This window comes from Sus scrofa, chromosome 4, assembly GCF_000003025.6.
Source record: "Sus scrofa isolate TJ Tabasco breed Duroc chromosome 4, Sscrofa11.1, whole genome shotgun sequence".
NCBI lineage: Eukaryota > Metazoa > Chordata > Mammalia > Artiodactyla > Suidae > Sus > Sus scrofa.
Window position 1 is genome coordinate 30275604 of NC_010446.5, and position 22611 is coordinate 30298214.

Consider the following 22611-nt stretch of genomic DNA (forward strand, 5'->3'; position numbering starts at 1 on the left):
CATATTTTTCTTCTTATTATCAACCTATTATTATTAATAAAACCATTATCCTATTTTGTTATCATCAATGAGATTTAATAACATAATTAAATAATCATTTATCTCCAACAAGTTTTTTTGAGAAATACCAGATGGAGTCAAGAAAAGTGGTTCTGAACACAGACCTTGTAGCTAGAATTCTCTGGATTTGAATGGCAACTCTGCCATTTGTTGCTTGAGTTACTTAACTCTTTGTCTCCCTTCCCTCCTTTTGAAATAGAGCTAATAATAGTATCTATTTCTGACATTGTTTTGAAAAGTAAATAAATTAAAACTTATAAAGCACATAAGTTAGTGCCTATTTTATGGTAAATGCGACATGTGTTTGTGAACTAAAATAAAATGTCCCAGTACAGAAGTTGGCTAGTTTAATCTGTAACAGCCTCCAGATTGCCAAAGTAATGCTGATGTAGTGGCTGTCATGGTTGTGTCACATCCCTTTCCTCGAAACAGAAATGTCATGGAGGTTATTACAGTTTGCAGGTTTTTATATGGCAGTGCTACCATTTGGTGAAGAGAATAAAATAGTTATGTCAAACTATCTCTGCATCTGAGATCCAAAGGAAATATAATTTACTCTAGTCCTTCTCACTGATATACATGGAAAATGATGTCCAAATATCTCCTTTCAGGGGGAAGGGGACAGTGACTTGCAGTCCTCCTGAGGGGTTCCATGAGATGGAGACTGGAGAAGGAGCCTTGACCTTGAAACCCCTGGTTCCACAGCTGCAGCTGAGAGAGATGCTGAACTCCAGTTAGCCAAAATCTATGGGGTAGGAGTGGAGAGGAAAAGCCATGGATTCAAGAGCCAAAAAATGTGAACTGAAGAATAAGTCAACTATTAACAGGAAGAGGACTGGGTCAACTGTCTGTGATTTTATTGTTGTCTAAAGCTTGCTTTTATGTGCAAATCACAGTCCTGGGACTAGGAGTCAGATTTGATCATTTATTCATTCAACAAGCCTTTAGACTTATATTGAACCTTGCTCTGAACACTGCAGTACATGTGAAATGAGATATGGAGCCTTCAGACACATTTACAGATTGCACTTAAAAAAGGAAAAGAAACTTTGAGACTTGGGAGGGACTCCAGAGAACTCTAGCATTATTGCTGCTGTTTTTAAAAGGAAGTGAAAAGGGATACTGAATATTTCTTGCATGATGTCCCAGCAAGGAAATTCTTACACCTAGTTTAAAAAAAAAGGAAAAAAAAAAGAAAGAAAGAAAAAAGGGAAGATTAAATCAACTTGGGAATAAAGCTCTTTTGACCTGGTGACTTATTGAAGCTGAAAGTCGTTTCCCTTGATGGTAGTTGAGATGCCTTGTTTGTACTCACTTGATCCCTGGTCTCTTTTACCCTGCCCCCAACTCCCATTTGCCTGAAAACAGTTAAAAGGCGAGGCAGTAAATCAGGAAGTCTCCAAACACAGCAGGGTTCAGTTTACAGTACTGCAGGGTTAGAGCTTGAAGACTGGAGTCATCTAATTCCATTTTCAAAGGTGAACATCTAATGGTGGATTATCATTAATGACAGACAGCGTGGTGTCAAAGGGTTGTGTCGGGTTCCAGACCTTTTCATGCTTTAAATTCCTATGTTTAATCAAAGGTTAACCAAATCATTGCTGGTAGCAAACTGCGACTTCAAGGTACTGTGGGTGGCCTGTCTTTGCCACTGAATCAGCCATTGCTGATAAGAAAAAGAATATTCCGATATACACATTCCTGGTTGTTCACCACTCTAAAAACGGTAACAATTGGCTCCTGAGAAACTGGGGCTGGAGAGGCTATGGCATTTTATCTCTAATTGGGAACTAATTTGATTATTTGAATATATGACTATAGATTTGTTAAACAATTTAATTTGTTTGATCAAACAAATGTGTCTTTTTTTTTTTTTTTTTTTTTTTTTTAAATTTCTCACTTCCTTCCCAGAACTTGCTTCAGCTGCTTCTCCGGGTTACTAGGTTACTGATCACTTTAAGAACCTTCCAGCCAACCTCTTGGCTGGGCCTCTGCAGACTTGAAAGTAGGAAAAAGTGCCTCAAGTCAGTCTCAGCTGATGGCAGAGAGGAAAACTGGGCCAGCCTAATGCATTCTGGTTTGCAGCAGTTTAGGACTTTGAGTTATTTGAAGTGGTAAGAGAAAAAGAAAATGAAATTTTCCTAAATACATAGCTGGAGACTTTTTCCTTTGTACAGGTAAGGAGGCCATAAACAGTGGTTCTCAAACTTCAGAATGCATCAGGATCACCAGGCTGCTTCTTAGAAATGCAGAGTCCTAATGTTAAACCCCTGGGTATTATTTAATCCACCCCTTCATTTTACAGATGCAGAAGTGGGGAAACGGGAGCCAGAAAGCCAAGCCATGTGCAGAAGGGCACCATCTGGTCAACGGAGCTGGGGTTAGAATCCGGCGTCCTGAATCTCCCATGTGGGTAAGTATTCAGGGTTGAATGCACCAGAAGTCCTGTCCTGAACCTAGGCAGACACATAAACAGAGCATTCGATTCACTGGCAGCTATATGGTGCAGGATAAACAGAGGGCTTTGGGACTAAGGAAGGAGTAATTACGGCCACAGCTAAGGAGTGTTGATGGTGGACTTGAAAGGTAAAGTAGGGGGTTGGCAAAATGAGTATGGTGCAGTCAGACAAGATCGTAAGGGTGATAACACAAAAGGAAGGATGATTTAAAGAGTTGGGTGTGGTTTGGAGACTCGTCTATGATACAATGTCCTCAGTGTCAGGGTTGGGATGTCGGCCAGGGCAAAGGCTGAATACAGCTGGGGAAGTGAGCGGGGAATAGGCTGTAAAGAGCCTTGTAATGATAGTCTAAGGAGTTGTTGTTGTATCCCGTTTTCCACTTGAGCATGGTTGAGAATCACCTGGATGGCTCTTTAACCTGCAGCTCACTGGGCCCCACTTGCAGTTTCTGGTTGAGCCAGTCTTGGGTGAGGCCCAAGAATGTGCTACTTAGTAAGTTCCCAGGTAATGCTGTTGCTGCTGGGGATGGCACATCACAGTCTACTGCTGTGGGTATCAGAGCCAGAAGTGGTTTCAAAAACTAAAGAACGTGATAGCACTTAAACTGTAGAAATAAAATCTAAGGTGGAATAGAGAAATTAGGGTATGCTGGCTTCAGGGGGAAAGGCCATATTGTCCATTTATTGGCATTTACCATGTGTGGCATTCTGTGCTAGGAGCTAAATTTAAGATACTTAAACTATACAACTGCCCAGTCTGATGCACAAGGCTTTAATCGGGCTGAATGGGAGGTCTCATCATGGCTCAGTGGAAACAAATCTGGCTAGCATCCACGAGGATACAGGTTCGATCCCTGGCCTTGCGCAGTAGGTTAAGGATCCGGCATTGCCGTGCACTGTGGTGTAGGTCGAAGATGCAACTCAGATCTTGTGTTGCTGTGGTTGTGGCATAAACCAGCAGCTACAACTCCTATCCGACCCCTAGCCTGGGAACCTCTACAGGCTATGGGTTCAGCCCTAAGAAGATATATATATATATATCGTGCTGGGTGTTAGAATTATAGCTACTAGCCTTGCAAGGAGAGGAAGATGTACAGATTGGTGTTTATTCAGTGCTGAGACCAGCTGTTGGCTGCTAGTGCAGTGGAATATTTCCACTGGAGTGAATGGAGTTTGGGCACAGCTGGCCCTTCATTAGTCGTGGTGTGGGAAGGGACAGTTGTCCCCCATCACCAGTTCCTCTAGGTCAGGAACCTTGGCAGCCTCACTCAGCCTCACCTTTTAGATGTAAAGGCAAATCACCTGCACACAGCTTAAAATCCAAACTCCTCATCCCAGGTCTCCAAATTCTCCAGCTAGATAATGTTAGCTCCCACAGCCTTTAAAGAGACATCATTTATTCCCGAGAGCCTGGTTATCTTGCCAGACCTCAAAATGTGCCATTTTCAGTCTAATCTTCATGTCATTTCTCATACCAGTAATGCCTTTCTCCTTCCCTGTCAAGTCAAATCCTACCCATCTTTCAAAGCCCACCTCAGTCCTCTTCCTCAAACCCTCCCTGTATTTTCTAGCCTACACTGATTCAGCAAATTATGAAATCCTGCAATTTAGGATTCATAGTTTAGTCCTTTATGTATATTTCTGGTCTCTGCCTAATATTTCTTCATCAGTCTTAGTTTCTCAGCCAGACTACCAATTCCTCAAAGCCATCATATGTGCTACCCAGAAAATTAGTGAGGTGCTTTGCATGGAAAAGGGCATTCTCTTCTCAAGTGCTAATCTGTAATATCAATCTCTAATCTCAATGAAAGCAAGTCAACAAAACCTGAATCAAGCATAGAGTATAAGTGGCATAGTAAGATATTGTAGCAAATGACCTAAAACAAAACAAACAAAAAAATAGAGCAGCTTGTTCACTGGGCTTCAGCTACATCAAACTTGTCTCAGTATTTCTCATGCTCCAAACTCCTTCTGCCCTCCAAGCCTCTACATGTAGTGTCCTCTCTGACTGGTATTTGTTCCTTCTCCACCAAAACCTACTTCTGGTTAATGCTCCCTGCAAATTAGCCCTGTTTTTCGTTCTCATAGGATCCTCCATCTTTCCCTGTTTTGCATCCATCACAGTATGAAATACACATGTGTTGGTGTGATTGTTCAGGGACTTCCATTAACCCCACTAGGAGGGCATCCTATTGAAGGCAGGGAGAAGGTTTCAGCCCCTTTGCATCCTCAGTTCATAGCACAAAACCAAGGCATATAAGATATTAAGTACGTATGTTTCACAAAACAATGAAAAATGAAAGTAAGTAAATGTATCTGTAGGACATTCCATTCACCCATACTCACTGTGCTCAGTTACAGTAAGATTTCCCCTCCCTGCGGGCATGTCCCTATTCTTGCAGACAGTTGGCTGTCTTTGTTTTTGGTTTTGTTGTTGTTGTTTACTTTTGCTAGTTTTAAGCTTCTGAAATGCAAATACCCTAGGCATATGGAGAGACAGGATTAGTATAGTTACAGAATCTTGAATTTCCAACTCCAGAAACTTGCCCTCTGCAGTCTCACCCAGCCTTCCTCCCCCTGTGTCTGGGACCAGCTCCAACCTGGCCTGGCTCCTGGATTACGCAGCGCCCAAACCCCCTCTCCCTGGATGACTCCTACGCTCTTCCAGCTACAGAGGCAACGTTTGCAGAGCATTCCCAGATCTACCTTTCTAAGCCAACCTTCCTACTCCTCCTGTCCAGACCTACACTTATAAGCTTTCAGATGTTTTTGCCCACATATTTCATTGCCTGCAAACCTATCATCATAGAGACAAACATAATACTTGCTTTATCCCCCCAAGATTGTGCTTCTATCTCACTTGTCTTCATTGGTAGTAAGGGGATCACACCTCTGCAATTCTCAGAGGCAGCCAAAGCCAGGATCACTGTAAATATTTCATTTTCATCTTCCACATTTTGTCCATAATATTTACAACATATCCACATGTATCAGGAAACAAGAAATCCATGCCTTGCTAATCACATGGAGGAATTATAGTAACACTGGCCTCTTCCTTTTGTCTATTTAATTTGGATTGGCTTTTCTGTCCACACTAAATGTGATTATCAAAGATTCTAACATGATTAATTCACACACACACACACATCATTTCTCTACAGAATATTACAAACTCTTAAGATGAATGCCTTCACTTCTTCACCCAAGGTGGCTGCATGTGTATATTTATTTTCTCTCTTTGTCTTCTTCCTTCTGACTCCTACAATCAAGATAGCTACTGGCTTCCCTTTAGCCCTTTCATTTTCTTTAGTTACCTCTGTAGTTTCTTTATGACATCCTAAAATCTGGTGCAATCTTTTTTTATGAGTTAGAAATATTTTAGGACCCCTTGTCCTTCAAAGAAGATGGAGGAGTTCCCGTCGTGGCGCAGTGGTTAACAAATCTGACTAGGAACCATGAGGTTTCAGGTTCGGTCCCTGCCCTTGCTCAGTGGGTTAAGGATCCGGCGTTGCCGTGAGCTGTGGTGTAGGTTGCAGATGCGGCTCGGATCCCGAGTTGCTGTGGCTCTGGTGTAGGCCAGTGGCTACAGCTCCGATTCGACCCCTAGCCTGGGAACCTCCATATGCCTCGGGTGTGCCCCAAAGAAATAGCAAAAAGACAAAAAGACAAAAAGAAAAAAAAAAGAAGATGGAAAAAATGACTAAAGCAGCTTCCTTGCAATACCAGTCTTAAAAGAATAAGGAGGCATATTGATTATTTCCAACTTTCCACTAATAATCAACCTAGATTAACCCTCCTAACATTTAGGCGAAACTTAATTTAGATTCTGGCTGAAATAGTCTTTAGAGTCTGTAGTGAGGGAAAAAGAATCATGGGCTGAACAGTCTAAAAACTTGGAAAGAATATCTTTAGATAACAGGAGGGATAATGGGAAAAATAATTTTTCTTCCCATTTCTTTTTATGTCTTAGCATCTCTCATGACCTTTGATGCATAATAAGTGCTAAAAAATATTTGTAGAATGAATAAGTTAACATGAAAACAATATGTAAAAACTTGTAGCATGTGTTCCTACTGGTTCCAAAGTATGCAGTGTTCTCTATAGTTTAATTTCTATGTTTTGAAAACAACACTGAAGATGCAGCCAAAATACATCACATAAACTATGTTTTGAAAATTGTGTTAATTTATGTTTCATTTTAGACGAATGGAATTTCTAATTTATTTCCCAGGGCCTTGTAAAAGAGTGGTATTGATTACAATGTTTTATTTATACTTTGGAATCTCTCTAAGATTTAAACTCAGCTTGAAAGCAGGTCATGAATCTGTTCTTGAGTAAGTGTAAGGCAAAGCTGCTCTAATCAGATAACTTTAGTCTTCACAGTAAAAAATAGCGTTGAAGTCTTTTTAGGTAGACAGTTTGGGATGTCTCCCCTGAGTCCCCTTAAGTAATTTTACATTCTGAGATCTCTGAAGGCTTGATTGATGCCTTGATAAATGCTTTCTTCTGTTTTAGATAATGAAGAAACCAATGATTAAAATGAGAGCCAAGTTTTGCCTTTAAAATATCCTCCAATGAATGTCAAAGCCTAATTCACACCACAATGCGTATCATGAATATTGTACTGATCATAAATTATGACTTTAAGTCAAGATCTTAAAATGACAGGTCTGCTTTCAAATAGTTTATTGTGAGTGAGATCTCTCTGAAGACTGACGGTGGGGATTACAAGGTCATCCTTGGTTCTAGTGAATTCCATAAACTTGTGAGTAAGAAGCCCTTATTTTTCCAGGGTTTTAAGTGTCATGATAAGAAATGGAATAGGTCAATAACCTGCTCTGTAGGTTTCCTGTCTTAGATGTCTGGATTTGATCACATCTCAGGTAATGATTTTGCCTTATAATTACTCAAGGTGAATCATTTGGGAACAAGAATGGCTACAGTGACTCAACATTTGAAGTAACTTGGAGTGCCAGCGAATTCATTAATTTCAACCTACCATTTTGCTTAATATCAATCTCAGAATAACCAAGTGAAGTTAGCTGATTTGGAGCTCCTCCGTTATTATTCATATTATTATTAACGTTTGATGTTTGCCTCAAATCATTCACTCATAAGGGAGCTTTAACTGATGCGGAACATCCAGTCTAATCCAGATTGCAGCGACAAAATACACAAGTTTTCTCGGCATCAGTTCTCTGGTTAGGAAACTAGACTTTCTCTCTCACTACAAATGCCACTACTCCTGACCTAAAAATAACTGGTTCCAGAGCCACTTGAATGATGTCCTCCTTCTCAGCATGTGCGGCTGACTCAGCCTCCCTTTGGTGCACGCCCTTCATTCTCCTTGTTTCTGGGGCCACTGTCTTCAATGCTTTTCCTTCCCCTTCCTTGAAGTAAAAAACCCTTTTCTGACAATCCCAGCTCCAGGGTGCCAGTCCCTTTATGTTGAATTTCCTGACCCTTTTAGCTATTTCTGTTCATCTTTATTTCATGTGTCACTGGCCTGTCTTTCATTCTCAAAAAGGCAGAAACAATGTGTTTTTTTCCTTGGTATTTCACCCAAAGCCAACTGTAACACTCAGCATATAGTAGACACTTCAGATCCAGATGAGTGAAGGAACATCAGGGCAACTTGGGGAAATCTTACAAAGGGGCTGCCTTGCCCCATCAAAAACTCTTCATTTGTCAACCCTTCAAACCAGCCTTTAGACTGTTTGAAAACAAATAATGATAGGAATTATTATTACTACATCCTTCCACTCTCCTTTCTGAGCATCATTTGCAATTGGAACCACCTGGAACTATTGCCCACATGCAGGCACTTGGAGATAAAGAAATTCAGGAAAATGTCTTAGCTTCAGGCTCATGACTCAGGATTAGTTTTGTTGATTAACCATCAAAATTTACTATACAGTTCTGATGTAATAAAAGGGTTTTTTTTTTGTCTATTTAAGACACGTGGCTTAAAATAAGTTATTCTACTTATAAAATTGTAAAGGAAGGAGTTAGGAAATTGTACCTGCTATGTGTTAGATTTTTCTAGCTAAGTCATTTCGGAAATAATCTAAATATATAGAAGGCTGGTTACTCTTCTGGAAGTCTGATGTTATTGTTTCTCAGACCTAGTGGCAATGCAGAAGCAGGCTGTTGAATTAAGTGGAGCTGAAACTGGCTTCCTGCACCACACCTGTTAATCACTGAAATGAAAGGCCAATTCAAACACTACCAGTTGTCCAATGCTGCCTGTGTTACCATGCGTTCACTTATGACTCTCGTGGGAGCATCACTGCTGTGAAATCTATAGAATTAGAAACTGCCCCAAAATTCTGCCCAGAAGAGAATGCAAACATTTCACTCAAATGAGCAAGGGCAGGGAAATTGATGAGGCTACTAATTATTCTTGAAAGAGCCAGAGAGGAGTGGAGAACATTCAGGCTTCACAATGTAGTGTGGAGCCAGGAATGAATTTCCCTTAACTTTAAAAGGCTTCGGATCCACAGACATGAGGGCTGTGAATTAGAAACAGGTCTCCTCCACTATTGCAATCCTAACATTTCCCTTGTGGATTAAGGCAGTTGGAGTATAAATTTTTGAAAATTGTGAAATTTTCTATTTTCTTTCCAACAGTGAATATCTGCATAATAGGAGGATAGAGACCATAACTGCTTTGACTCATCTTTTGTCTTCCTGGCTTTTATGAAAATTAATGGTTTTTTTTTTCCCTAAATACCAAAAAGGAACACCATGATAGTTCAAACAGTAAAGGCTTTCAGAGAAAGGCTCCATTACTCAATATTTAAGTTAACTATGCAAATGAGAAATCCTGGGCCTAAGTGAAATTACTCTGGACTTTAAAAAGGCCAAGTAGTATTTGGTTTTTAACCCCTAGATGTGTCAAAGGTTCAAGTCAAAAATTTCAGGAAAAATTAGAACAAATTCTTTGATTAATATACTGAGACAAATGGCAACTATTTTAAGCTCCATGCAAGGGAAAATAAACTATTCACACTATCTTCTGCATCCCTCCTTAAGATAATAAAGAAGATAATAGGAAGCAAGGGCCTGAAAAAAAGCAATACCTGGTGAGAGCAGACTCACTTTCCCAGGAGACCTGGGGTTCACTCTGCCCACGTGTATTTGCATTTTTAATTAGACATGTTTAAAGACTGATAAACTTCCAAGCCTGAAGGAATGAAATTTTATTCTTGGAAAATCAAGTGGCATGACTGGCATTTAAGATGGGAAAGATTTAAATGTGTGCCAGAGAAGGATGAGTGGCTTGATATCCCCCCAAATTACCAATGAGATAGCAAAAAAATTCAATTAAAGCTCACCATTTGCTGAATGTTGTTGTAGGTCGTCCTATGACAACTAGCACTTACTCTCAAATTGCTTGTAATTCATGAGTGTCATAAGAAATACATGGCAATCTTATGAGAAAATGTTTATTTTGACACAGCATAGGAGATGTCATGTGAAAATATGAAGTTAGGGAAACCAATTCTCCATGCTAAGATGGTGAAGAAAATTTATGGTAATTAAACAATCACAGTTACTTGCATTGTCTAATTATAGTAACATTCCTAATGGCTGAAGTATGTTTTTCTGCTTTTGAATTGACCCTGAAGTCTTTCATTATTAGTTTAAAGAGGAGCATAATCAATCCTGAGAAACGCTCTCATTTCTCACCTACGTCACTTCTTGACCTTCATGGCCCTCTCACAAAGGGCGGTTGACAGCATAAAAATCAGTTTAACATACTGGCCATAATTTCTCTCTTTTATATCTACTATAAAATGTTTAAACTACCCCAGGAACTCAGACAGAGCTTGGTGTACCAGGATAAATGTAAGGAAGGCTTGGTTATTAAAACCATGAGGAATGATGGATGGATGGCCTCATTTGAAGCAAGGAAGTGTGTTGGAAACATACTCAACCAGGACAGAAAAGACACGTTCTTCCCAGAAGCTTACCAAAGCTTGTTGTAGGCCAATACATTTCATTTTGGTGACCTCCCACAATGGAACCATGGCTCAATACAATGGAGTAATATTTTCCTTGGTTTCTGAAAGTAAATACAAACTCTGGGTACCATCTGGATGTGCAGGTGCAATTGAGGGTCTTCTTCATCCTGTACCCATTCAGCCAGGACAGCACATCCTGTCCAAGATCCAGGCTTCAGAGAGGCAGCAAAGGCAGGAAACTGTTTCCCAGGCAGAATGTGTCATTCAAGGGACTTGTAAATGTTCTCTGGTTATTCATTTGTAGAACGACCAGGTCTGGATTACAGGACATTATTCTAAACTAGAGCAGAAAATCTATAATTGAAGCAATCCAGATAGATTCCAGGATAAGGATGGTGACTTAAATCTTTAAAGAGTTTTGTTGTTTTTGTTTTATTTACTAGAGAGCTGCTAGATCAGCCCAGCCTAAATCCATAGAACAGCAGATGACCCACTGTCTTGGCCAAGTTATTGATTAATGACATTTAAAAATTTTTACATAATAGGAGTTCCCGTCGTGGCACAGTGGTTCTGACTAGGAACCATGAGGTTGCGGGTTCGATCCCTGGCCTTGCTCAGTGGGTTAAGGATCCGGCGTTGCTGTGAGCTGTGGTGTAGGTCACAGACGTGGCTTGGATCTGACATTGCTGTGGCTGTGGTGTAGGCTGGCAGCTACAGCTCCCATTCGACCTCTAGCCTGGGAACCTCCACATGCCTAGGGAAGTGGCCCTAGAAAAGGAAAAAAGACAAAAAAAAAATTTACATAATCTTTATTTTGTTGACATGTATACTTCAGAGCTGATTACATGCATTGTGCTCCTCTTTTTTTTTTTTTTTTTCCAGTTTGTATCTAAATCAGTAAATGATAGGTGGTTTTCTGGCTATTTCCTTGCATGTGAGAAAATAACTGTCAAGCAGCTATTGGCTCAGAAAATTTCTGCCCATTTGTCTGGACCCAGGAGAATTTTGATAGAAGAAAGACTCAAAATAAGAGTGAAGAGAGGGTGGGAAAACACTGTCCTTAGAAGCTTCCTGCCATTTACAGCCTCCCCAGTCTTGTGTTTTCTTTCCCCTTCTTGAACTTTGGGCAGTAATCAAGACTTCAGGGTACTTTGCTGCTTAGAGGTCCCCAGAGACAGGGGAGAAGCTCTGGGTTCAGACTGCCTGCAAGCCACCTCACACATTGACCATAAAAGCCCACTCTTCCACAAACTGCCATTTTCTCAAGTCCCTTTATAGAAGGACAACTCCCCTGGTTGGAGAAAGAAATTTGGAAATTCAAAAAGAATTTCCTCGTACCAACAACTTCAGAAGGATCCAAGTCGTCCACAGCTCGTATATGATGACAAGTGAAGTCTCCTCTCAGTAGACAGTATCAGCTCCAAATCCCCACAAGCAAAGCAACAGCAGCACACGTTCCATGCTTCCTCTATTCTGAAATTAGCTTAGCACCTTCACTCTAATGATATCCTCAAAAAATTCTGGTGAACCAAGGAATGAGAGCAAGGGGCTGGTCTCCATCAAACCATGGGCTTGATAAGTGTAGCTCTACTGGGTTCCTCAAAGGGCTTGTTCAATTTCTCCCTCAGATGAGGTTAGAATAGACTTATGTGTAATTCTGAGTAATTTGCCAGCCCTTCCCCCTTTTCATCATAACGGGGTTATGTTAATCATTGTCTTTGTCTTCAGGGATCTCATTTTGAGCTCAACAGAATCGTGAAAATATGGCCTGACACTTCTCCAGTTTCTACTCTAACTCCCTTTATCGGCCTTGGATGTATAGTGTTTGGCTTGATGCCTTGTCAATTATAACATCTAACACTTACAGAGTCCCAGACAAAGCTGTTCACACAATCGCACTCTCTGTTTGATATCCAGAGCAACTTAAGCCCCACTTCAGGCAAATCTCACTCCTCTCTGTCCAACACTGATTTTTGGATGGGGAAAGGATGATTGTTCTTCAATTTTTTCTCCTTCTTTGGGTTTCATTGCTCTCATTTTAAAATTATACTTCATTCCCCCCTTTTCTGAAATCAGTACTTGCCATCACAATATATTTATTATATATAAAAGAAACCTGATAAACTAAAAATTTGATGAAAAAATGTACCTTCAGCATACCAAACCACAAATTATCTTGAAGTATATTTATTATGCTTGGAACTTAGGTTTGAGGAAATGCAAGTTAAAAACAATAATTCCATGTAATTTGGGTTTATAAACTTGGCAAAATAAAAAAGGATAAATTATTGATAATATAATTGGTATAGCTTTTCTAAGAAAAAGCAGGAAATACCTATGAAATGTTTTTAAATGCACATATGTTTTAAGCAACATTGCCTTAAAATTGTAACCCTGAGATTATTATTAAAATCATGGGCAAAGAGATGGATGAACAAAGATACATTCCTGAACCATTGCTTATGATCAAATGTAATCTTCTACAATAGTTGATTAAGTCAACTGGTTATATTCATGGAATAAAATATGGGCATTAAAATTAGGTTTTTTCATAACATTCTTATACCTTTATATCAAAGTTGAGAAGGCTATATAAAATTTTACATATGGAATGAAGATCTATCTAATCATACACATATTTATCCTGAAATGAAAAATTTTATATCTCTAAAGGAAAAGTTACTTTGTTTTTCAAGCCTCAAGTTTTTGAGTTTTACATACTTCTCTTTTACAATAAGCCAGAGTTATAATTTCTCTATTCAAAAATATACAGAACATCTCCTCAGAAAAGAAAATCATGGACTTGGAGAAGAGACTTGTGGCTGCCTGATGGGAGGGGGAGGGAGTGGGAGGGATCGGGAGCTTGGGCTTATCAGACACAACTTAGAATAGATTTACAAGGAGATCCTGCTGAATAGCATTGAGAACTTTGTCTAGATACTCATGTTGCAACAGAAGAAAGGGTGGGGAAAAAAATGTAATCGTAATGTATACATGTAAGGATAACTCTATCCCCTTGCTGCACAGTGGGAAAATAAAAAAAAAAAAAAAAACTAAGGGAAAAAAATATACAGAACAATCATATAAGCATTTTTTCAAATAATTTGTATTTTTTCCATTGTACTTGGTTTACAGTGTTCTGTTCAGTTTCTACTGTACAATAAAGTGACCCAGTCACACATATACACATGTTCTTTTTCTCACGTTATCCTCCATCATGTTGCATCATAAGTGACTAGATAGAGTTCCCTGTCCTATACATCAGGATTTCATTTCTTTGTATAAGCCTTTTTAAAGACAGAATTACAAGTATAAAGAGCCAGTTATTTGCAGTCGCAACTTTAAAAACAAGTCCATAACCTCAGACTTCAAAAGCAAGGCTAAATGAGGTATGTCATATAGCATATTATCATAACATGCTGTTTTGAAAACAGACTGATGTTGCACTAAAAATGGAAAAATAAATTATTCAAAGAAAGCTATACTATTGAGTCATTGGGTATAAAATATTTTTTCCTTTTCAAAATGCTGCGGTATGAAATTTTATGGAGTGTATAAGTAGTAGTTGTCTTTCCACATCTAAATCACAAAATTATCATACAGGTCTCTAGGTGTTAAGACATCCTAAAGTCAGACAGACGCAAGTTGCCCTAGGTTAATATTGTTGCTCTATTTAAAGTATATATAAGAAGGCAAATTGCCAGCCTCCTTCCGACTGAACTAGCATAATAATAACTAAACAGTAGACCTCCAATAAAAATGTATTAATTTGTGCAGTTATTCAGTGAGCCTCTGTTACATTCCTAACTCTGTCTTAATCCTTATATAAGTAAAAAGAGGTGTAAGAATTGTTGCCGTCTAACCTCAAGGATTAAAATTTTAAGAAAATCAGGGGCAGCACAAATGAGAACATTAAAAAAAACACAAAGATATTTGAGGAAATAGTAAAGTCGTAAAAATCAGAGGCATGAAAAAAAATCAGAGAAATGGTCCAAAAAGTATCAGAAAAATGTTATTGAAAAAGCCAAGTATTGTTGTTTGGATTTGAGTATACTGCAGGATGCTAACGCAAACACCCAACAGGAAGGTACCTGTACAAGACAATGTACTATAAAGATATGATGGACAGAGATGGAGACAATGGCAAAATGGAGAGGGAACAGCTATTGCTTTCCCCAAGCAGGTTGTGATCAAAAGGTCCGCATTGTCATATCTTGGGTTTTTCAATTCCAGATGCCTGTCTTAGACAAAGGGTAGCCATGGCCAAGACGGTGATGCCAGTTGATTCTATCTACCCAGTCCTAGTCCACACATGGGTCAGGGTTCCAATCGGAAAAGCAGAGCTCTAGGATATACATGTACAATTTATTATAGGGATTTGACCTTATGCAGTTGTCAGAGCTGGTTATGTAGTCTTTTTGAAGCTGGCATTTGTTATTTCTGTGTCTCATGCTGGAAGCTGAAGTCTGGAAGACAAGTGGTTAAGGAGGGAGAAAGGACATGAGGGGGGAGCAAGGAAAAACTAGAACTTGAAACATCGAACTGAAACCCATGAAAAAGAACCAGACCCTACAGTGGTCTCTCGCTGTTTTCCAAGTTTCCAAGTTTCAGAGGAGTCCTGCAGAGATACTGCATTCTTAGTTGCTGCCCCCTAACCAGCTGAGCTAGTGCTTTGGAAAGAAGATGTGTGAGCTGCAGGAGCATCTTGGGCTCTGCTCTGACCTCCAAGCATAAAATGTGAGATGCCTGCTGCTTGATTCTCACTCAGCTTCTCTATTCCTGAGACAAACGTCTGTTAGGTTCTTGACAAATGTGCCAGTGTCTCGAGAGGCATTCCCATTATCGAAGTTAGAGGCTTGGGAGAGTGGATAAAACTTGGACAAGATGTTAAGCAATTTCAATTCTGGATCTTGCTTTTGGTGAGATGAAATGACCATAGATTAGTCATTTAACTTCTTTGGTGCTCAGTTTTTCACATTGCTAAGATACAGGAGTTAGGGTCAACCCAAAACTACAAGTCTAAGAAACCATGGCCTATAAATCGTAAGATAACATGCAAAAGTTCTACCAGGGAAGATTATCACAGCTTTGTTATGCTGTGTGTATAGGTGCTGAACAGAAGAACTGAAGTTAAGACCACAGATAGGCCAATTTAGAGGCCACTGTATGAAAAAGGAAAGACAGGAAGACAGGGATGTAGTGAAAAGAGTAGGATGGTGGGTTGGAAGATCGGGACTCTTGTCCTAGCTTCCCCACAGACCCCTGGACCTAAACTCAGTCATTTAGCTTAAGGGGTCTCAGTTTTCTCCTCTGCCACATGAAAGCATGAGGCTGGAGTGCTCATCATGGTTCACAATGGAATTCCCTCAGGAACTTTAAAACAATATTGATGTGCAGGTCTCATCCCCAGAGATCTCGATTTAATTGGGTCTGTGTCATGACCTGCACATCAAGATTGTTAAAAACGCCCCAGATTCTAATATGCAGCTCAGCTTGAAAACTTGTTAGAATTTGTTTTGCTAATGGCAGTGTGATTTAAGGGTTGAGGAACATCTCTCCCTCCTGATCCACCCATACATGACCATCACAGACCTGTCAGTTTGCATGATAGTTCATCCTTAGAGGTTCATTCCATTGGGTATTGAAGGCTCTTCATTACTTATTAAAATTCATATCCTCATGCTAAATGTGACACCTTGAACTTACAATAAGTATATCTTACCTAGAATCATTAAAAACTACTTTGGAAGGAATCTCAGAGGCCACAAGTTCAAACTGCTAAGTATTTTTACTATGATTTTTATAGATAAGGAAGCTGAAACTCAGGGATGTCTTTCACCAGCATTAGTCTTTTCCCTAGCATTTATTTTTGGTGTGGATGTGGGGAGAGGTTTTGATTAATGCTCTTTTTTTACATAAATTTTTTTTTTTAAATAAGAGGTTTTGGACTATCATTGCATGACCATGCATTTTTAAAGACCCTGAGCTTTTATGTCAATCTACTTGAGAATTTAAATCCTTTTTGGGTGGGGATCCTCGTAAATGATGTTTTAGCCTTTAATATGCCTCATTTATCTAAATCATCATTTCCTGCTCTGTTTCATCATCGCCCTGTGATTACTTCTCATGATCTACCTTTCACTCTTTGTACCTTTTGTCTTAATCCACAATATCTCTACTCTGCTGGCCAAAGAGAATATATCATTGCCAAATTCGAAAGCAGAAAGATAAATAGCCATCATCTCATGTACATGTCTATGCTCAAAGACATGATGGACTTTTGCCTGTCTGGGAGTTGTTTGAGGTTCCACTGGAGTGAATGGATTAAACTCTATAAATTTGTAACACATTAACTAAATCAATCCCTGAAGGTAAAGTTGCAGTCGAGCTTTGCCTACTCTAATTGAAGCACACTCTTCTCTCTAAACAATATAGTCCTGCCTGAATCTACCTGAGTTAAACTGGGGTATTCTAGGACCAGATGCTGGTGACATGGTGTTTGTAAAGGGATGATCTCATCAGAAATTCCATATTCCAAGAGGATCACCCAAGCAGGAGATTATGGCCAATATATTTATTATTCTTTGTGACTTAAATTCTAATTGGAATCATATAAACCTTCTTGTCAAAATTCTATTGCTGGTTTACTTCTCCATTGGGGGGAAACAATCATTTTTCTGTACAAAAACAATGCAATCCTTTAGATAATTTTAAAAATCCTCATAAACCCTGTGTTTCCCTTCCTTTAATTTCTAATCTAAAACATGAGGGTGAGGGCAGTGTTTGAATGTATTATATATTGTCTAAAACAAATATACTTACATAAGGGATATTGCTGTAATATACTGAGCTGAGAAAATACCTAGTATGATATATTTTGTAGCCAGAGAGAGAAAGAATATCTTAAGATTTTTCATAAATGTGACCAAGATTTCTCCACTGACTAACCTCATGCAATCATTTTTAAAGAACTGAATGAGAGATAAAATCTGTTAATAATACCTATCCAGAAGGATTGGAAATTTATTACTTTCACTTGGAAAAGTTACTAACAAGATCTGAAGTGCTTTTTAAAAGGTTTAATATTTAAGTCCCAGGAATTTTCCTTAGTAACATTGGGATTTATTCGCAAATTAATGACTGACTATAAATTTCAATTCTCTCCCCTTCATTTTGAATCAAATCACATACAAAAGATGTTGTAATAAAATTTGTTTGGTGGATCACACACAGTTTTAAATTATGATAATCAGCATAGGATGATGTAAGCACTCCTGAATTTTAGCCTTTCACTCCACTATACACTTGTTATGAGCAAACTGGCAAAGTTCCCTTTTTAAAAGCTCTAGTATTCTCATTCATAAAATCTACTATGTGAGAGAATGAATCATAATGTATGTAAAATACCTTGAAAATTTTCTGACAAACTAGCAGCTGCTTAAGATAAAAGGGCCCTTTTAAAACAAAACATGTTTATTCTCAAGAGAAAGTTGTGATTAGCTGATTACTCCTACCACTAAGAATTCTATCAATTTTATCTTCTCCAGGATAGTCCCCTAAATTTGGCAAAACCTAGATCTCACCATTTCTTCCTCATACTTAAGGTATCTTCATACTTTGCTATGTGGATTGCCTGCCATTTATTGTTATAAAATCTTTATTCTCTGTTTACTTAATGTTCTCATAGAATCACTATATTTAACATTAGAGGAATGTGATAAAATAGTCTGTTTCTATAGAGAAAGGTGCAGTGTATGTTTGTTCATTTGTGTACATTTTGTTATACAATTATCAGTTTATTTAAGTATAATAGCTTTATTAACATGTAATTTACATACCATCTAGTTCATTTAAAGTGTACAATCTAATAGTTTTTAGTATATTCAAAGAGTTATGAACCCATCACCATTAGCCAACAGCAGGGATATATTTATTTATTCAATTATTTATTTATTTATTTATTTTTAATGGCTGCACCCATGACATATGGAAGTTCCCAGGCTAGGGGTCAAATCGAAGCTGCAGCTGCTGGCCTAGACCACAGCCACAGCAACACGAGATCTGAGCCACATTTGTGACCTACCCCGCAGCTTGTGGCAATGCTGGATCCTTAACCCTCTGAGTGAGGCTGTGGATTGAACCCACATCCTCATGGATACTAGTCGGTTTCTTAACCCACTGAGACACAATGGGAATTCTAGGGTCGTCTTTCTAAGAAAAAAAACCATAAAGCCTTGGTATTCTCTTAAAAAAAAATCGGTAAATTTTAGAACTTTTTCTTATCCTAAAAGGAAACATAATAGACATTATCAGTCACTCTCCTTTTGCCCCAACTTTACCATCCGTGGTATTTTCTATCTCAATAGATTTGCCTATTCTAGGCATTTCATATAAATGGAATCATATATCACATTAGACATATGTATACTCACATATCACATTTTGTTTATCATTGATTAGATGATGATCATTTGAGCTGTTTCTACATTGGGGCTATTATAAACAATGCTGCTATAGATATTTGTGTAGAGTTTTTGTGAGAACACGTGTTTTCATTTCTCTTAGGTATTTTCCTAGGAGTGAAATTGCTGGGTGATTCGGTAACTCTAACCTTTTGAAGAACTACCAGATGGGTTTCCATCATTTAATATTCCCCACTGTCAATGGATGAGTGTTCCAACTTCTCCATATCCTTTTCAGCATATATTATTTTCTGACTTTTTAATTAAATACATCCTAGTGATATAAAGTGATATCTCATTGAGGTTTTTGCTGTATCCTGCATTTTCCTTATGACTAATGATGTCGAACATCTTTTTATGTGCTTATTGGCTATTTCCATATCTCCTTTGGAGAAATGTCTGTTGAATTCTCTTGTGCATTTTTGACTGGTTTGTCTTTCAGTCTGTTGAGAGAGTTCTTTATGTATTCTAAATACAAATTACCACTCAATGCAATATTGCAAATTTGGGCCTCCATTATTTTTAATGAGAAGTCATCTGTTAATGTTACTGTTCTCTTGCTAGCGATGAGTTGTTTTTAATCTTAGCTTTTAAAATTTTCTCTTTGTCTTTGGCTCTTCTTTTCTCTGTGTGGACCTCTTTCTGTATCTCTTACTGGGAATTCTCTGATTTTCTTAGATGTGTAGATGAATTTTTTTTACCACGTTTGGGTAATTTGATTTTTTTTTCTAACCTTTCTCTTTTTCCTCTCCTTTCCACTCCTGCTACACGCATGTTGGCAACCTTAGCGATGTCCCATATTTCTCTGAGGCTGTGTTCATTTATTCTTCAATAGTTTTTTTTTTTTTTTTTTTTTTTTGCTCTGTTCTTTACATTCCATAATTTCTATCAATTTATCCTCAAGCTTACCATTTTTTTTTCTTTTCCAGCTCAGGTCTACTATGAGCACCTCATGGTAATTTTTTATTTCAGCTATTGTTCAACTCCAAAATTTCCACTGATTCTTTAAGGAATTTTTCTTTAGTAATATTTTCTACTTCATGAGACATGTCATATTTTTTCTTTAATTCTTTAATCATGGCTTTCTTTAGTTTTGGACATGTTTATAATAGCTGTTTTGAAATTTGTTTAAGTCTGGCATATGGGCCTTCTTACATTGTCTTCTATTATTTTCACCGTGTATGAGAAATGCATTCATGTTTCTTTGCATATTTCATAATTTTTGTTGATAATTGGCTATTTTATATTTTAAAATATAAAACCATATATTTTAATGGTTCTGGATATGACAGCACCCACATGTCTACCTCTGTCTCTAGGCTTACTGTTTTGCTTATTTGCTTAGTGACCTGGCTGGACTATTTTATGGAGTCTATATCCCTTGCAGTATAAAGTCTCTGGTGTTGTTCCTCAGGGGGCATGGCCTTGGGCATGTGCACAGTCCTGCTGCTATGAAGGTAGTTGTAGCAAGGCCTCTCTTTGACTGCTCCGTCCCCCAACCCCAGCCCCTGATCTGTATTAAGCTAGCTGCCTCTTTTGGTATCACACCCAGTTGGTAGGTTCCAGTTATCACTATCTTATTCTCTATTGTTTTCAACAATTCTCTGGGTCAAAAACTACTCCACAGTGAGGTCCATTTAAATTACATGTCTTTGAAGGGGTAGTTTTTGAAGCTAGGCTTTGAGATTTGTTCTGGACCTCAAGAATGTTCTTCTTAGTTATCTCTTTCTCTGGTTCTCCCTGGTGAACTAGCTGGCCTAGGATTTAGTTTGTTGCTCTCAAGGACCTACTAGCCCCATCTTTATTTTATTTCTTTTTAAATTATAGTTGACCCTCTTTATTTCTTATCACTAAAATCTCTATGGTTCTAAAGAGTGCCATTAGGCTTGAACTTCCCCTCTATCTGTCTGTTCTAAATAAAGTCAATTCCATGGGAAAGGTTTGGGGCTCTTTATTCTACCTCTTACACTTGGTCAAAATCTTCAAGATCCTCTCCAGAGCAGGAGCTGCAGTCCTTTATGAGCAGATCACTCAGCAGGGGCCATAGCATCTAGTCTTCTCAACTAGTCAATTTTCTCAGAGTGGAAACTCTGCCAAAAAAGTAAGGTGGGGTGAGATGAAGTAGGGCCCCAATTCCTGGCCTGCCACACCTGCAGTACAGGCTCCACCCTATGATAGGGAACTGGGTGGAGGAAACCTCCTCCCCTAACTTCTTAGAACATAGCCTCTGCAATAGAAGGCTTTAGGGGAATGAGAAGTACTGCAGTCCTGCACAACTTGCAATACCACAGCCCTCACCAGAGAACTGGGGCAGGGGGTTAGGAAGAGGGAGAGCAGGAATCTTGCATTCTAGTTTATATTGACTCATGTTGACCTGGGGCACTGAGGGCATAGGGGGAGGAAGTAGGTTGTGCTCAAATACCACAGCTTGCCACTGTTCTTACTGAGATTTAATATATATTCTTGAATAAATGTTGTTGTTGATTATTAGCTGTATGTCCCTAGGAAAATTTTCAGAGGTTTTAAATAATTTGCTTTTTTATAATTTTCGTCAGTTGTAGTTGTTTTGCTAGGGAACAGATCTGCGGAGCCTGTCACATCACCATTTTGGAAGTGGGTCACCTATTTAACTCATGTTCAGGTACACAGCAGAAACATATTGTTCATCCTACTATAAATACTATTTCTGACATTTTGCTATGTTTCCTTCTAGGACATTTTTATAGACTTAATTTCTTTCAGTCGCACTTCCTTCATTTGTTCCTTCTCTTCTTCCTTCCTTCCTTCTTTTTTCTTCCTTCGTTTATTTATTTTTAATAAAATGTATTTTTAACTTTAATTTTTTTTTATATTGAAGTATAGTTTATATACAATGCTGTGTTAGTTTCAGGTGGCAGGTGTGCAGCAAAATGATTGAGTTATATGTCCATTCTTTTACAGATTCTTTTCCCATATAGGTTATCACAGAACATTGAGTAGTGTTCCCTGTGCTATGCAGCAGATCCTGTTGCTCTTCTTTCTATTTAAATGTTGAAAAGCCCTCCTCCCTCTCTCCCCATCCCCCAGTTTTTGGTTGAGGGCTATGGTATCTCCCAGGTTGGACAGGACACCAGCATTTCTCATCCCACTCAGATTTCTTGCTGCAGAGGCTATATGCTAAGTGAGTGAAGCTAAGAAGTTGAGTGGCTTCCTCCACCCACAGCCAGTCCCTCTCCAAGGGTGGAGTCTCTTCTGCAGTTGTGGCAGGCTAGGAATTGGGACCCTAATCCACCTCAGAATAGCTCGTTTTTTGGCAGTTTCCACTCTGAGAGAGTTGACTACTCTCTTCGTGTGGTTTGTATATATTTTATTAACTTAATAATCTAAGATAATAATTTTATACATTGTTTTATATTTTAATATTCTAGAGATATATTAGTAATATTATATTTTGTCATTTTTTGCACACACACAGCTAAGCATTTTATATAAACGATCTCAATACTCATACTTGTATGAGACAGAGGTTCTTACTACCATCTTATCATGTTTTACAAATAATAAAACCAAGATTCACTCAGAAAGAAAGAACCCTCAGAGGCATAGCACTAACTATGGATGGAACCAGGGTGATCACAAATCTTTCATGTTCTAATGAATATGTTGTGCTTAATTTTTTTCTACC

The 22611-nt window shown here is 38.5% G+C and overlaps 1 long non-coding RNA gene across 6 annotated transcripts in view; it reads left to right on the top strand.

The window, feature by feature from the left end:
- LOC106510002 overlaps positions 1952 to 22611 on the top strand; it is a 126126-nt gene continuing 105466 nt past the window's right edge. The window contains exons 1-3 of one of the 6 annotated variants that reach the window (XR_002343169.1): positions 1952 to 2237; positions 2366 to 2473; positions 21521 to 21588. This is a non-coding gene — a long non-coding RNA (uncharacterized LOC106510002). The remainder of the gene's footprint in view (positions 2238 to 2365; positions 2474 to 21520; positions 21589 to 22611) is intronic. The other 5 variants (XR_002343171.1, XR_002343167.1, XR_002343170.1 and 2 more) reach the window with 5 other exon arrangements.